The sequence below is a fragment of the Miscanthus floridulus genome, chromosome 10 (genome assembly GCF_019320115.1).
Source record: "Miscanthus floridulus cultivar M001 chromosome 10, ASM1932011v1, whole genome shotgun sequence".
Taxonomy (NCBI): domain Eukaryota; kingdom Viridiplantae; phylum Streptophyta; class Magnoliopsida; order Poales; family Poaceae; genus Miscanthus; species Miscanthus floridulus.
The window spans coordinates 19,819,366-19,835,058 of NC_089589.1; the positions used below are offsets into that span (position 1 = coordinate 19,819,366).

Sequence of the window (15,693 nt, forward strand, 5' to 3'; positions counted from 1 at the left end):
AAAAGCTGGGTATCAACAGCTTCAACTAGTCCATTTGGATCCCACCCAGTTTCCAAAAGCTATATTCTTAAAAACTAGCATAAATTGGAGGGATTCAAATAGGGCCGTAGTGCTTTGGCACCTTTTTTTCTTGGTTTTGTAAATTTGTAAATACACTTCAGTGCTCTTCTGTATTAATATTAGTCTGTAGTCAACTGAGAGCGGTGCATTGAAAGGACACCTATTTCTCTAGTAGAGAAAGATGACGCGATAGATGAGTGCCGAGGAGGAATTGTTGGTGCATAGTGATTGGTGCATGAAAATATCAAATCATTAGGACAGCTTGACCCAAGCAAGTTCATTACCACTTTTGGTTAAACGTCGGCAGATTCGATTTAACCAAAAGTGGTAATGAAGGAGGGTGCCGCGCCCACGTTCACGTGCTCCAAACTTCATGAGCACCCACGTTGTGCATTTTTGTTGGAATTTGCCGTTACCCTCCTTCATTACCGATTGCGAAAAACCAGGTAGCCGGTACCACACTCAGTTTTCCTTAAAACTGGCACTTGTAAGGACTTATCCTTATGATCGATTGTTTCTTAAATCCAGTGGTGGTACTATTTTTCTTTTGAACAAGCCGTAACAATCCCTTTTTTTCTCTTTTTTTAAAACGGTAATGATGGTCAGCAGTGGAACCTTGTTTTTTTTTATAATAGTGTGTATAACAATGCGGTATTTTTGACTAATAAACATGTATAATATACGATAATGATACGATGAGGACGTCCGCCCCATGACTCCCGTCCGGACGCACTCCCGCAAAGAAAAGATCCCCGTCCGCTCGTTCTACTCCCCGCGGTACCTCCAACCTGCACATCCCCTGTGGCGCCTCAGCCCGCCGCCGGTCGCTGCGCCCGTCGCCGGCCCCCTTCTTCCCATCCCCTGCCCCGCCAGAGCTCCCGGTCGGGCCCTTCTTCCCCCCACCCAGCCAGAGCTCATGGGCAAAGCCCGCCGGTGCTGCCGGCCTCCTCCATCGCCGGCCTATCTCCGCCTTCCCCTCCGCATGCCTGCGACGGTGCAGCTCGCACGGCCAAAGCTTGCCGGCGGCCTGTCCCCGCCACCCCCTCCGCTCGTCTCCATAAGGGGTCACGATGGTGCTGCCCTCTGCTTGTCCATCCCCCATTTGCGCTGCGTCATACGGAAGAAGAAGAAGAGTGAAAACGTATGTTGCAAGCCTATGTTTTAGATGTTTCATAGGCATGTTGCAAATGTTTCATAAGGATATTACAAAAGTAGATCGGAATGTTGCATATATTGCAATGGTTGTACACGTATGTTGCAAACTTTTGTTCCAATGTTTCATCTATTTTTTCAGACGTATGTTGCCAAAGTGTGTTTATTTAGATGTTGCGTATGTTTTACAGTGGTTTTGAGATGTTTTTGTAAGTGTTTTAGATGCATATTTCAAGTGTTTCATCTGTCTTGAGATGTATGTTGCAAGTGTTATATCCGGATATTTCAAAAGTAGATCGGATGTTGCATCTTACTCCCTCCTCGCCTTCGGCTGCCTCGCCTCGATGTCTCCACCTTCTCTCAGCGTTGGCTGGGCATCCGAACCAGAGGCGCAGGCGGGCGCCGCCCGCTCCCCTTCTTCTCAATGCTGGCACCGCAGCGGGGGACAGACCGCCTCAAGTTCCCGCGGGCGCACGCTCCTTCTGTTCCGTTATGTGGGGGAGGGATAGGTGCGCTCGTTTCTTCTGTTATGCGCTGAGATTGAACGACTCTTGTTCCTCAAATCGGATGCCCCGAGCTGTGTCCGACGCGGCCTCGGGCCGGACGTCCGGGCGCTAGTCGTCCCGATATATATACGATAATATGCATCTATGGTCTCATTGTTGAGTGATTGCATGCCATATATGTGTATCATTTTCAACAAAGCATATATTTTATACTAAATACTATACATGTGGTTGTCTAACCAAAAAACCGACAAGGACTAAGAAAACAGAGTACACCATATCTCCTCGTCGTCCCATCTCTTGAACATGCTGCTATCGTAAGTTGGACGGGTAATGGCATGAGCGCACTTGTGAAGCTCACGCAGGCTTCCAACAAAAATACACAACGTACATATGGAGGAGGAGGGTGCCGCACCCACGTTCATGTGCTCCAAACTCTATGTCGCCGCGTTTGAGGGGCGGACGGAGGAGGTCACCAGGATCCTCACCGGAAGTGGACAAGCAGCATCGCCGGCGGCGCGGAAAGGTCGGCCACCCCCAGCAGTAGCGCCGGCGAATGGTACATCGTCTAGCCTTCCAATCCATTTGAAAAATCCGGCAAAGATATGATGCACGTAGTAATCAGGAGAAGAAGTCTTGTACACTAATTTTACTCCAAGCAATTAAATCATGAATGGTGAAATTATTAAGTTCAGTTTATTCACCTTGGGTTTCAGCCAGTCATCCCGGACGAAGCTGCAGCACCCGCGAGGTGACGGCAGAGCGCCGGACGCTCCTCCACATCGCCGCCGGGCAAGGCCGCTGCGGCCTGATCACCGAACTCGCCCGTCGTGACCGGGACCTCCTCTCCTCGCTGACCTCCTCTCAGGACACGCCGCTCCACTTCGCGGAGAGGGCGGGGCACGCGGACGCCGTCGCCGTCATCGTCCGGCTCATCGCCAGCAGGGAGGACTACGATGACAGCGACGACGACGTCGAGGAGGCCCGGCGGCGGCTGCGGCTGCGGGGCGTGCACGACGTGCTCGGGGCGAAGAACCGGGCCGGAGACACGGCGCTGCACGTGGCCGCGAGGCACGGCGGCCGCGGCGCCGCGGCGGCGGTGGAGGCGCTCATGGGCCTGGCGGCGGAGCTCAACGGCACCGGCGTGTCGCCGCTCTACCTGGCCGTGGTCAGCGGGTCGGTCCGCGCCGTCGCCGCCATTGTCGCGTACGGGGACGACGCAGGTCAATTCGTTCACTCTTTAATTTTTCTTCTTTTGGTTAATTAATTAATAACTAATTAACCCCATCCATGTGTCTTAGAAGATGCATAGCCAATGAAAAAACATTGTTTACTTTAATTATGAAGACGAAACAGCTAGTGTTGTGTGTGTTTTTTTTTGAAACGAAGCTAGTGTTGTGTGTAGTCAATGTTCTTGAATTGACAAACCAAGTTGATTCACACATCCACAATAGACCTGAAAACTACTGTTTTCTCTTTTTTTCCCCTTAAAATTTGAAGCAATTCAGTTTCGGACAACAAAAGTTGCAAACTCGTCATTTTTTTTACTAAAAACTGAAGATTCCTCGTGCCACTGTAAAGTTAGTGAGAAAGCTGGACGAACTAAACTGTCTCAATAAGCAGCTATCTGTGCACGTTTAATATTGACCAATTATTTTAACACTGAATGGTTGACGATTTGATATGTGTCACGCGGACGGGTTGGTCAAACTTATATACGTATCTATACCTAATAATAAAGAGATAAAATTTTCACCTATTTTTTTCATCCACCTCTCCCTAGCTTAGAGTTTCTTCCGTCGAGACTTATATAACCCTAGATAGTTAGGACAAATAAATCTCTCCGAGCCTGAATAAACTAAATAAAAATAGGAAACTATGTCTGTTAGTCTATCTATAGCCCTTCTGATATATATGCACGACTTAAATATATGTTCTTGAGGTAATCCTAATCCTAATCAAGTAGAAGATAATAAAAATCGAAATTAGACAAATCTGAGGAGAGAAAATAATAAGTAGAGAAAAATCCTCAATAGTTTTACTCTATTTTTTTTTTCCTATGACGGTCATGTTTTTATTTTTCCATGTTTACTTTTCCCTTGTGTCAGACATGGAGTTGTACTCCGTTTATCTTTCCACGCCAGGATGGTACGCCTGGAGCACGTATTGAATATTTGAGCCTGTACCTGGCACGCCTATTGAATATTTGAGCCTGTACGCCTGGGCAGGCAAGCAGCCTGGTCGCCGCCGCCTGTGCTGGCTGGCCGGCCGGCCGGCGCCACCTGGGCAACAATAAAAAAAAAAGCATAAAATTTGTCAGACATGAAGTACTCAGCACAATAAAAAATATAGGCATAAAAATTATGTGCATATCACACAATAAGAAGCAAAATAATGTTAAGTTCATCTCACAAATCCACGAATTTAGCCTAAACAAGTTCATGTCACAAAACGAAACGTCCGTCGCTATCTAATCGTATCCATGCACGCGTGAAAATCCCAGAAGGGTAGAGATGTCCTTTTAGGTGGGAAATACACGTACATAGATTAGAAAAGAGAAGAAATACACTAAATGGCATACAAATCAAATGACCAATGGGAGTGCGAAGCCACGAAGCCCAATGATTAGAATGCAAAAGTGCGAAGCGCAACGATGGAGTCCCAGATATCAAGTGACTGTTCAGTTGCACTTTATTTTGCAAAAATTTTCAAGATTTTTTGTGACATCGAATCTTTGGACGCATGCATGAAGCATTAAATATAAATAAAAAATAAAACTAATTACACAGTTTAGACGAAATTCACGAGACAAATCTTTTAGGGCCCGTTCGTTTCGAGCGGAACGGAGGGCCGGAACTGATCCGGGCCGGAAGGCACCTGTATTTTATACCGGTCGACCATCACCGGAAACGTTTCGGCTGGAAATCAGCCCAAACGAATGGGCCCTTAAGCCTAATTAGAATATGACTGGACATTAATTATCAAATAACAACGAAAGTGCTACAATACTATTTCACTAAAAATTTTGCAAACTAAACGAGGCCCAATTTTCTCTACCACGGACAAGATCAGACGAAATCGAAAGAGCCAATGAGTTGAATCTAGACCACCAGAGAGTACCATGGGCCCGCGCTGCCACAGCGCCTCACGGACCGGTCCTGCGCGAAGTGATGGCCGAACCGCGACGCCCAGAGGTAGAGGCGCGCGCAGGGGAGCGGCTCGGCGGTAGCGTGATGCAGCGCGCGGACGACGAAGCGCGGGCCCAGCTGCCGGAGCGGGGAGGCAAACTCCGAGTTGACCCCCACGAGCCAGTCCCGCTCGGCCAGCAACGACACCTCGCGGACTGGGTCCGTGGCCGCCGATTGCGCCGCATCCTGGCCGGATTTGGTGGAAAGGTGTGATCTCTCGCGGATTGGGGCGGGGGTATCGGTAAATTTGGGCAGGCACGGAAGGAGATTGCGGAGCAGCTTCCCGCTTCTCATCTGTATTCGATCGATTGGGATGTGGGAATGAAATACACTTTCTTGGGCTCTGCTGTGCTTTGTCTCCTCGGCGCTCGGCTTGCCGCAGCCGGACGCGCGGGCACGGAGGCACGCGGACGGACTCCATCGCGCGTTGGTTGAGGCGATGCGTGCAGTGCGGCGGCGCCGCTTGGCCCGGCGTGCAGGTGGGACGGACTTGCCCAGACCATTGCAGCGAGAAGCTGCGTGCAGTGGATAAGGCTCCCGCTCCTGTGGAGATATTTTTCAGAGGAACCCGTGGAGAAGCTGCCCAGCCGGATTGGATTGAGGAGAAAGAAAAAAAAATAAGCGAGAAAGAAAATAAATTAAGGGCATGTTTGGCAAATAAGTCACCTACTTATAAGTTAAAAAGTGAAATAAGGAACTTATTTTGTCAAACACCACCAACTTATAAATCAGCCTTACTTATAAGAAATAAGCTGGTTCACCCCTGCTTAAAACTTATAAGCCACCATTTTTCGCGTGGGGCCCACATCTTTTATGAGCTTATAAGACATCTACAACCAAACAGGCATAACTTATAAGTTACTGATTTTCAGTCACCTGACTTAATAAGTCACCTGACTTATAGAAACCAAACAGAGCCTTAAAAAAAAGAGAAAAAGAAAGGAAAAAACAAAAGTGTATTATATTCCATCGCAATAAGCAAATTGGAATGATCTCCGAAATATCGACAAGTTTAGATGAAACCTTACTAAACCGACGTAATTCCATATACCATCACGAACGTGTCAACATAAGAGGTAGATTTATTTCATCCATTACGACGCATGGACAAATTTGCTAGTATAACTTAAAAAAATAATGAAAGATAAATAAGCCCGAACACGCAATTCAACTTGGACTGGTTTTTTTGTTAATGTGAAGAGTAGGTGTGGCTCTCCAGGTTTGTTTGAAACAACGCGATCTTTGTGACATGATAAATAATCAACAGTATGTATTTCACATTTTCAACTATTGTAATGATAGTCGACCCAACGGAGTAGTTGATTACATTAAGATAAAAAGGGAGGGTCTAGCACCAGGACGTTCGGACAAAAACGCGCGTCCACACGCCCGCGCCACTCCCGCCGCTCACGAGAATATTATCGTTGCCCAGCACGTGCTTAGCGTAAAACGCGTGCGCCCGTGCCTACCGTGCCCGCGTAACAGGAGGACCATTACCCCGATGGACCGTAATAGACAACCACGCCCGCCTCACCCCGCCTACGGATGCGTGCCGGGAGGTGTCTTTAGGCCTCAGGCGCCCGCACGGTGACCCACGGGCGGCGCCCCAGCAACAGTAGCATGCGGCTATGGCAGGCCGCTGTCCGCAAGCCACCGGGGCCATTGCTACATGTGCTGCCCTAGATCTACTTTTGAAACATCCAGTAGAGAAACACTTGCAATATGTGACTAAAAACAGATGAAACACTTGAAACATACGCTTGAAACATGATGCGTGTATAGCCATAGCAATGCAACATCCAGATCTAGTTTTGCAACATTAAGATAAAACGCTTGCAACATACATATGAAACACTTGGAACATGCATTTAAAATATGCATGTTTTGCAACATCCAGATATACTTCTGCAACATCATGATGAAACCCTTGAAACATACTTTTGACACAATTGAAACACTTGAAAACATATGCTTGCAACATGCGTATATTGTCATTGCAACATATGCAACATCCCAGATCAACTTTTGCAACATTCAGATGAAATGCTTGAAACATAAGTCTGAAACTACTGAAACACGACGTCGCTTGCGGCCATGGCCTACCTGGTGGGGAACTGTGGTGGGGGATGGGGCGCGGCCTCGGGCGGCCGGTGCACGGCGCGGCGCAGGGCTACGAGCTGATTTTGTCGAGCTCCACCTGCTCCCACACCGTCGCACGCCTGTCCGCCCGCTGCGCCGACATGTTGCTCCGCCGCTTCGACGCCCTCTTCGCCGTGCTCGTCCAGCAAGGCTCCTCCTCCAGCACCGGCGACCAGCACGGGCTACGCTACGCCGCCCAAGATGGACTGGAAGGCGTGCAAGATGCAGCGCCTGGTGGCTGCCACGCCACACGTGCCATGAGCTTGACGCACTCGCCGAGCTGGAGCAGCCCGCGCCGGCGCCAGCGCCGCTGCGTCAGGGAGCAGCTGGGCCAGGTGCGCGTGTCGCGTGGCTAGGTAGAAAGTGGAGCACCTCCGCATGTCCGTCATGTGGATGAGAAGGGGCCACGTCACTAATTAAATAATGGTGTGGACGAACTGAAGGTGGGACAGGCCAGTGGCCTGGTCAACGGGCCCAGCTAGGAGTGTCCGAGGGCGCGGACGCGGGACGGATGCCCGCGAAGGAGTATTAGCGTTAAGATAAAACATACATCCGCCGTATCAAGTTATAACTCACTTTGGCTTTATCCTAAGTCAATTTTCTCGAAATTTTTACCAAGTTTTTAGAAACATAAATTGACATGGAGAATTTAGTGAAAAGTAGTTAATTAATGTTATAGATGTTTTTGTATTTTAATAGAAACTTGATCAAATTTTAAAAAGATTGATTTAAAACAAAGTTAAAATGAACTGTAACTATTGACATCTTCAATCGGCAATTATTCACTTACAGCCCTCTTCTCTGTTGCTTCACGAGGTTCCATGAGGCCAACATGGCAACATTGGATGGCTCCACATTTTAAAGTTGTTTTCCTCCAAATAAAGCTGAAGTCATATATGCTAGTTGAGAATAGAGCTGAATGTGTTTGTAATGTGTAACATTACAATTATGGCAACATGGCTAACAGTAGTAACATGGTTGTAACTAGAGACATAGATGGACTTTTTTTTTCAAAACAAAATCAATAATATATATGTTTCATCATTTTCTAACTCATCATCTGATACATTGAACTATGTGTTGAGGCCTACTAACATTAATATGAAATTTTTCATTTCTTGTAGAAATGGTTTCTTTGCTACTGCAATGGCGCCCAACACTTGCAAGCGACCTTGATAGCAACAAGAGCAGCCCATTACATTTTGCTGCATCCAGTGGGGATTGTTCTATAATCGAAGACATCTTAAAACATGCACCACCCAGCACCGCATACATGCAGGACAGCCAAGGCCTCTCGGCTCTTCATGCTGCTGCTTTGATGGGCCATTTACCTGCAGTCCGTTTGTTATTACAATACCACCCTGCGTCTTCAGACATTCGTGACAACCATGGCAGAAATTTTCTACACGCTGCAGCCATGAGAGGCCACCACTCCATTATATCTTATGTCATAAAAAACCAAATGCTGGAATATCTTTTGAATGAGCAAGACCAGGAAGGGAATACAACATTACATTTAGCTTTGCAGGCAGGGGAATACAGAGTGGTTTCTAAGCTTTTATCCAGTGGAAAAATGCAGGTTCACATCATGAACAATGACGGCCACACCCCATCTAATCTGATAGAAAACTCAAGGGGTTTCTACTTAATGGTAAGTAATACTTCCATCCTTCTATTTTTAGGGAATGTTACAAAATTCTAGATTGTGTTTTATATAAAAAAAAGTACATATTGTATTCATTTGAACTAACCTGTTCTCATGTCCATGACACATTTGTGAACTAGCAGGCAAGGCTAGTGGTAACGCTGTTTGTCTATGGAGCACAGTTCAAGCCACAAAGGCAAGACCAAGTAAACAAATGGAACGGACAGGACATCATGAAATGGCGAGAAGCTACATCGAAAAACCTCGCAATTGTTTCCACCCTTGTGGCGACAGGCCTTCTCAGCAGCATTCAACGTGCCTGGTTCATATGGATCAGACGGAAAGGCAAATCTGAACGGGAATCACACTTACAGTGCGTTCCTAGTGCTGGACACCATTGCCATGACCACATCTGTAATGGCGACGATATTACTTGTTTATGGGGGTGCTTCACGGTCTCATCGTTCTTGGCAGGGCTTCATTATGTCCATGCACTTCCTTTGGCTGTCACTCATCTGCATGATGCTAGCCTTTTTTGAGGCCATATCAGCTGTGACAAGCACTGATAGGAAAGCTATGAAGTCTCTTCTATATCAGCTGATCTACGCTGGGGTGTATGTCCTGATAAGTCTTCTTACAAAACTTGCAATGCCTGGATCGTTTGTAGGAGCATTGCAGTTTGTGGTAGGTGGTTTCTCGAAACAACAAAGGTGTCTCAAGAAGCGCATCAGTCAGCAGTATCCCTTTGGCGTTATCTATGCCATCAACATGTTTATGTTCATATTTGTAAATACTGTAGCAATTGCTGCAATGGTCGTCTCAAGTATTTTTCTTTGACGTGAGAGGTATCTTGTTCATAACATTCTGTATTAGCGCAGACATATGCTAAGATGCTATCATGTCGTCATGCATGTGTATGCAGACATGTACATCACTGCCTATCTCTACGTATGAGTATACGTAGAGATAAGCAGTATTGTATGCCGAGTGTTTTTGGACCATTGCCGAGTGCCCCTCACTACGTCAAAAAACATTTGTAGGGGTGGTTGTAGACCATTTGTAGGGGTGGTTTACCCAGCCGCCCCTACGCAAGGGTCTCTACAAATCATGTATTTGTAGGGGCGGTTCCCAGGCCGCCCCTACAAATCGATTTGTAGGGGCGGCTGGTGTTTTCAGCCGCCCCTACAAATTTGTAGGGGCGGCTCTTATTACCAGCCGCCCCTAAAAATTAATTTGTAGGGGCGGCTGGAAACACCAGCCGCCCCTACAAATCGATTTGTAGGGGCGGCTGTAGTACCAGCCGCCCCTACCAACGGGTATTTGTAGGAGCAGTTCAATCTAGAACCGCCCCTACAGTACGTTTTCCCGCAAAAAAAATCGTTTTTTCAATTCAAAATCGCTTTGCCGAACATCCCACAACCAACGTTCCGAACCGCGTTCGCGTTGCCGAACGCCCCGTGACCAGCGTTCGCGTTGCCGAACACCCCGCGACCGCGACTACAAACATAAGAGTATTCTATAAACTACAATTACATGTCCAATTCACATGAATATATACAATCCATCATTAAATATACAAATTCCATACACATTGTTATCAACGTCCTAGAGCTAGCCTTTCTGTCTCACGAAGGTGTTGGTACTGAGGATTTGTACCTAATTCAGACTCTCGGTCATGGTAGGCGCCTCTGACATGTACAATCTGGTCCAATATGAAGTTGCAAAGGTCGCCGACGAGCTCTAAGAGTTGGTCATCCTTGTATGGGTCTCTTTTCATTCCTTTCTCTTCTTTCCACTATAAGAAAACAAGTTTCGGTTTAGTATTTCATACCATTTACGAAGTTTTTATACTATGGGTGAAGAGGTTCAAACTTGCCCTTAAGGGGTGTCTCCTGTAGGCACCGGTGTTACCCATCATAGAACATATATAGTATCCACAATGTACACTCCCAGGCTTCTGCTTGGGGCACTGTGTTTTGCATATGAAAATGTTTAGTAATGCTTTTGACAGCCATGTAATGGAGTACTGAAGAAGTAAGTTACACTTACCGCACATAGTGTTTTTATAGCCAGCTTTTCCTTCCTTGCTGAATCATGCCTTCCATGATGATTAGTGACATAGAACCTAAATGCCCTGTTCGAATTATTTTGGCAAATACAACTTGTTAGTATCCAAAAGTGAACGTTACAAGTATGTATACAAACATATAAGCTAATGAGGATTGTCGATATGTATACGTCTTGAGAATCGATATGAAGTCTTTGTATGTCACCGTGTCCTTATCTAATGAATCAAAGACCCATGCCATGCTCCTCCCGACATCGACGGCTATACAAATCCAGTGGTTGCTGTATGGATTTAATCATAGAACTAGATAAGCCCTTTTGCATTGAATGAAATATATCGAACAAAGCTTTAAGTATAGAGTTGAGCTTACTCGAAGTTGTATGGTAGCCATATAGTAGAGTGGTGTTGGAGATTTTTGAAAGCCAAGGCAATGTATGCCGCAACCTTAAGGGACTCTTCCCTTAGCTTCACACTACTGATGCGCTCTTTCTCCCGAAGAGTCTTTGCAGCTGCTAGCTCTTTGGCATCCAGTGTCCACCGTTTAGGGTAATTAAAATTTGTTTGGGCTATAGCTTGAGGGTCTACATATCCGGCTTTCACACTTGGCATTTGTTTGACAATGTGCACTTGCATTCTACAAATCACGGCGTGGGTTAGTTACAACATAATTCAAAGATTACATTCATATCATATCGGGAGGACAAGGACTTACAGCCACCACGTGCGAATTAGATTCATCTCCATTTCTCCTAGGTGAAAGCATGTGTGCATGTCATTGAAGTCAAAGACAATTTTCTCGGCTGGGCTTCCAAATGTGCCGGTGGGAAAGCATGCTTGTATGATATCTATGCTCGTTGGGAGAACACGCAAGTACCAATCATTGAACCTTCTCATTCCAAGTGGTAGGCGCTGGATGTCCCGGTTTGGTAGGAAGGGCTTGCCTCTTTCATATTTTTTCGGGCAATCCTTTGACCATTCTATGGCATCAACATTTGGATACTGCTTTGCAATTTGGTGGAGTTTGCTACTGACGGCCTCCTCAGAACCCCGTGATGGGACTTTTTTAACTTGGTTTTCAGGCTTGAACTGATCATGGGAATACCACTTGGACACCGACGAGACGTCTTTGATCGGAACATAAACTGGCCTTATGTTGATTGGAATCTTCTTTCGGAGTTCCCATTCAGGCACGTCCTCATCTTCTTGTGCATCACCTTCTTCAGGAGACACTCGTTATTCATGTATCGGTTGTGCTTGTTGAGAAGACTGTGGCATCTCATGATGCACTTGCTCGGTACGAGCTGGAGAAGGTTGTGGCATCTCATCAGGCACATGCTCGATAGGAGGCGGGGAAGAATGTGGCATCTCAGGAATGTGGGGGTCACGAGACGGTGAAAATATCTCCCCATCCTCAACAACTCGCTCCAAATTTGGGAGAGGAAGAGGCGGCGAAGAAGCAGTCAATATAATGTCCCGTTTGTGCCAGAGGATGAACTGCCCCATAACGTCTTCGAGTAACACCAGCCCCTCGGGAGTTGCGTAGTCTATCCTCCACTGCATGAACTCGGGCTTCACTGTATGCACCTCGACCCTAGTGTATTCCGACGATATCTTATTATTGTGGTGTAAGCCACCAGGAGGATGTGCCACACCCGTTGCCACCTCCATCACAGTGTTCTGCCGACCGCTGAGAAACACCAAGGTACAACTAGTAGGTTCCCGTATGAGATCAACTGGGGTTGTGGCTGTAGTGGAACCTTGACTGCTAGGAACTTTCGGAGGGCTACCAACTAATGCCAGTTCTCCTGGCGGCGTCACTAATATACGTGGCTCCGTAGACATTCCTTGCTCCTCTAGCGCCTTCGCAACTAGAGCCTTCACTTGGAGCTCAAGACTAGTCTCCCGGTCTCGGCCATGTTTCTTGTACATGTGCCTGTCCTCTTCGAATCCTTGCTTCCAGGTCATCCTTTTCCCTAGCCCCCTAGTGCGGCCTGTGTGCTCCTTGTTTCCCAAGCCAAGGCTAAGCTCGTCCCTCTCTCTGGAAGGATTGAATGAGCCCGTCTCTTTGTCTTCAGCATATTTCAGTATCCTTGATACCGCCTCTTGGGTCTCCGGCTTATCAAACTTAAGATTATTGCCGGATGGTTCTGTACTCCTTGCATATACCCAGTTCCTTGAGCGTACCTTCAAGTTCGTCACATCGATATTCCCAGCAGCTGCGGCCTCTTCATCCATCTTCCTAAATTACTCTTCCTTGGCATAGTAGCCACCGGGGCCTAGATGATGGTGGTGTTTGTTCCTCTTCGCCAGCTCGGTGTTACGGGCACTGAGCTCCAATGCCTCCACTGAAGTCTTCTGAGCCATGAGCTCCTCCCATTGACTAGGAGTTATTTTGCCGAACTCGTTGAAGGGAGTTAACCCCTTTTGGATATACTTTATGTTGAGCTCTGATCTCCAACGTCGAAATGACTCTCCCATCATCCTGATAGCATTTTTTTACCAATTCGTGCTTACCCTCTAGAAATCTAAAATTGACGTTCAGATGCCTATCCATAGTGCATTCTTTATGTTCTCTGGTACCTCTTTCCAGTTAGGGATTGCTGGGTTCAATTTATCTCTTACTAGGGCCCCGATCGCATTACGAAATCGTCCTCTTAATTCCTTCAGCTCAAGGATCTCCCCTACTGGCCCAACCTCCGTTATCACATAGCAAGCCTTATTTGGATATAGATTTCCTTTTCTATCCCCTCGTTTCCTCTTAGGCTTGGTAGTCGTGGTTGTGTCTTGAGTTTGTTGAGTAGAGCCATCGTGATCCGTCTCTGTGGTTGTTGCCTCTGCTCTCCTTTCCTCTACTCTGTCTTGTCCAGCGAGATGTCACGGACGTCGATGTCGTCTTTTCTGAGTTTCAGGAGGGACCTGTATATAGGACAGGTCGAAGTGTTAGCAGAGGTAACACAGCCAAAGCTTTAGCAAAATTTACATGCTAAGGCTTCTTCCCTACCTCCTCGTTCGGGTCAAAATCCTTATCCAAATCTTCCTCCGTTGGCCTCCTTCTTGCTTCAGGTAGGAAAGGATCCTCGGGACTTTCATATCCCTCTTCTGACTCATCATCCTCTTCTTCTTCGCCTTCAGCAGCCTCTCCTTCGGGGCCTTCCTCCTCGTCACACTCCTCCTGAGTAAGCATCACTTCTAGATCCTTTTCTACCTCGTTATCGAACTGTTCCTGAGTAAGCTGGTCCTCTAGTGCTTGCTCCTCAAGGGTTGGCTGCTCATCATGCTCGGGGCATCGAGCTGCACTGTCTGTTGTCCACGACATTATTTCGCGCTTTGTTCTAAAAGATGCAAGAAAGTGTGCTTTAGGTACGCGAGAAGGTATAAGAAATCAAAAAGGTCTATAAACCAAAGTAGTCCTATAAAACAACAATATAAAAAACGAGAAGTAGCAGTGGTAGAGGCCTCAGAAACATGTCAATCATCATCTGATCTTGAACTTGGAGCATCAAGGCATCATAACAGAGAAGAGAGGAGAAGGTAATGTAGGGGCGGCTGCTAATGATGCCAAGTTCCTCACAAGTTCTTAATCATCAGCTCATATTCCATATAATGTATGGACTTGGACAATTTCATCATCGGCAAAACAAAGGAGAGGAGAGGAGAGGGGAGATTTGGCAAAAAAAGCAACAGCTGCTTAACAAACATAGAGAGGAAAAGGTGTAAAAAAGCAGCTGCTGCTTCCCAAATATAGAGGATAGGAAAGGTGGCAAAAATAGCAACAGCTGCCATACTGACTTTGCTCGATCACACATGAACATCACATGCTTAATATCTTCTGAACCTAATAGGCAGATTGGACAATCAGAAGTAGTAGACAGTAGTAGTAGGGAAGTAGTAGAATTAGTTGACAGAAATACAAGTAGTTGATAGAACACAGAAGTAGAAGTAGTAAACAGTAGTATTAGGGAAGTAGTAGAGTAGTAGTAGAAGTAGCAAAAGCTGCTTAGGAGAGGAGAGGAGTAGAGTGGAGTAGAGGAGAGTATAGTAGTAGAGGAGTAGTAGGAGTAGCAAGTAGTAGTAATAGGAGTTGTAGGAGACCAGCCAGCAGCTAGCAGCCAGTAGTTGATAGAAGACAGAAGTAGAAGTAGTAAACAGTAGTATTAGGGAAGTAGTAGAGTAGTAGTAGAAGTAGCAAAAGCTGCTTAGGAGAGGAGAGGAGTAGAGTGGAGTAGAGGAGAGTATAGTAGTAGAGTAGTAGTAGGAGTAGCAAGTAGTAGTAATAGGAGTTGTAGGAGACCAGCCAGCAGCCAGCAGGCAGTAGTTGATAGAAGACAGAAGTAGAAGTAGTAAACAGTAGTATTAGGGAAGTAGTAGAGTAGTAGTAGAAGTAGCAAAAGTTGCTTAGGAGAGGAGAGGAGTAGAGTGGAGTAGAGGAGAGTATAGTAGTAGAGTAGTAGTAGGAGTAGCAAGTAGTAGTAATAGGAGTTGTAGGAGACCAGCTAGCAGCCAGCAGCCAGTAGTTGATAGAAGACAGAAGTAGAAGTAGTAAACAGTAGTATTAGGGAAGTAGTAGAGTAGTAGTAGAAGTAGCAAAAGCTGCTTAGGAGAGGAGAGGAGTAGAGTGGAGTAGAGGAGAGTATAGTAGTAGAGTAGTAGTAGGAGTAGCAAGTAGTAGTAATAGGAGTTGTAGGAGACCAGCCAGCAGCCAGCAGGCAGTAGTTGATAGAAGACAGAAGTAGAAGTAGTAAACAGTAGTATTAGGGAAGTAGTAGAGTAGTAGTAGAAGTAGCAAAAGCTGCTTAGGAGAGGAGAGGAGTAGAGTGGAGTAGAGGAGAGTCTAGTAGTAGAGCAGTAGTAGGAGTAGCAAGTAGTAGTAATAGGAGTTGTAGGAGACCAACTAGCAGCCAGCAGCCACTGGTACTAGCCAGCAGCCAGCAAGCA

General features: G+C 46.4%; 1 pseudogene; it reads left to right on the forward strand.

Annotated features, from left to right (window-relative positions):
• The first annotated feature begins 1,185 nt into the window (after positions 1–1,185).
• LOC136488135 (ankyrin repeat-containing protein At5g02620-like) overlaps positions 1,186–15,693 on the forward strand; it is a 37,684-nt pseudogene continuing 23,176 nt past the window's right edge.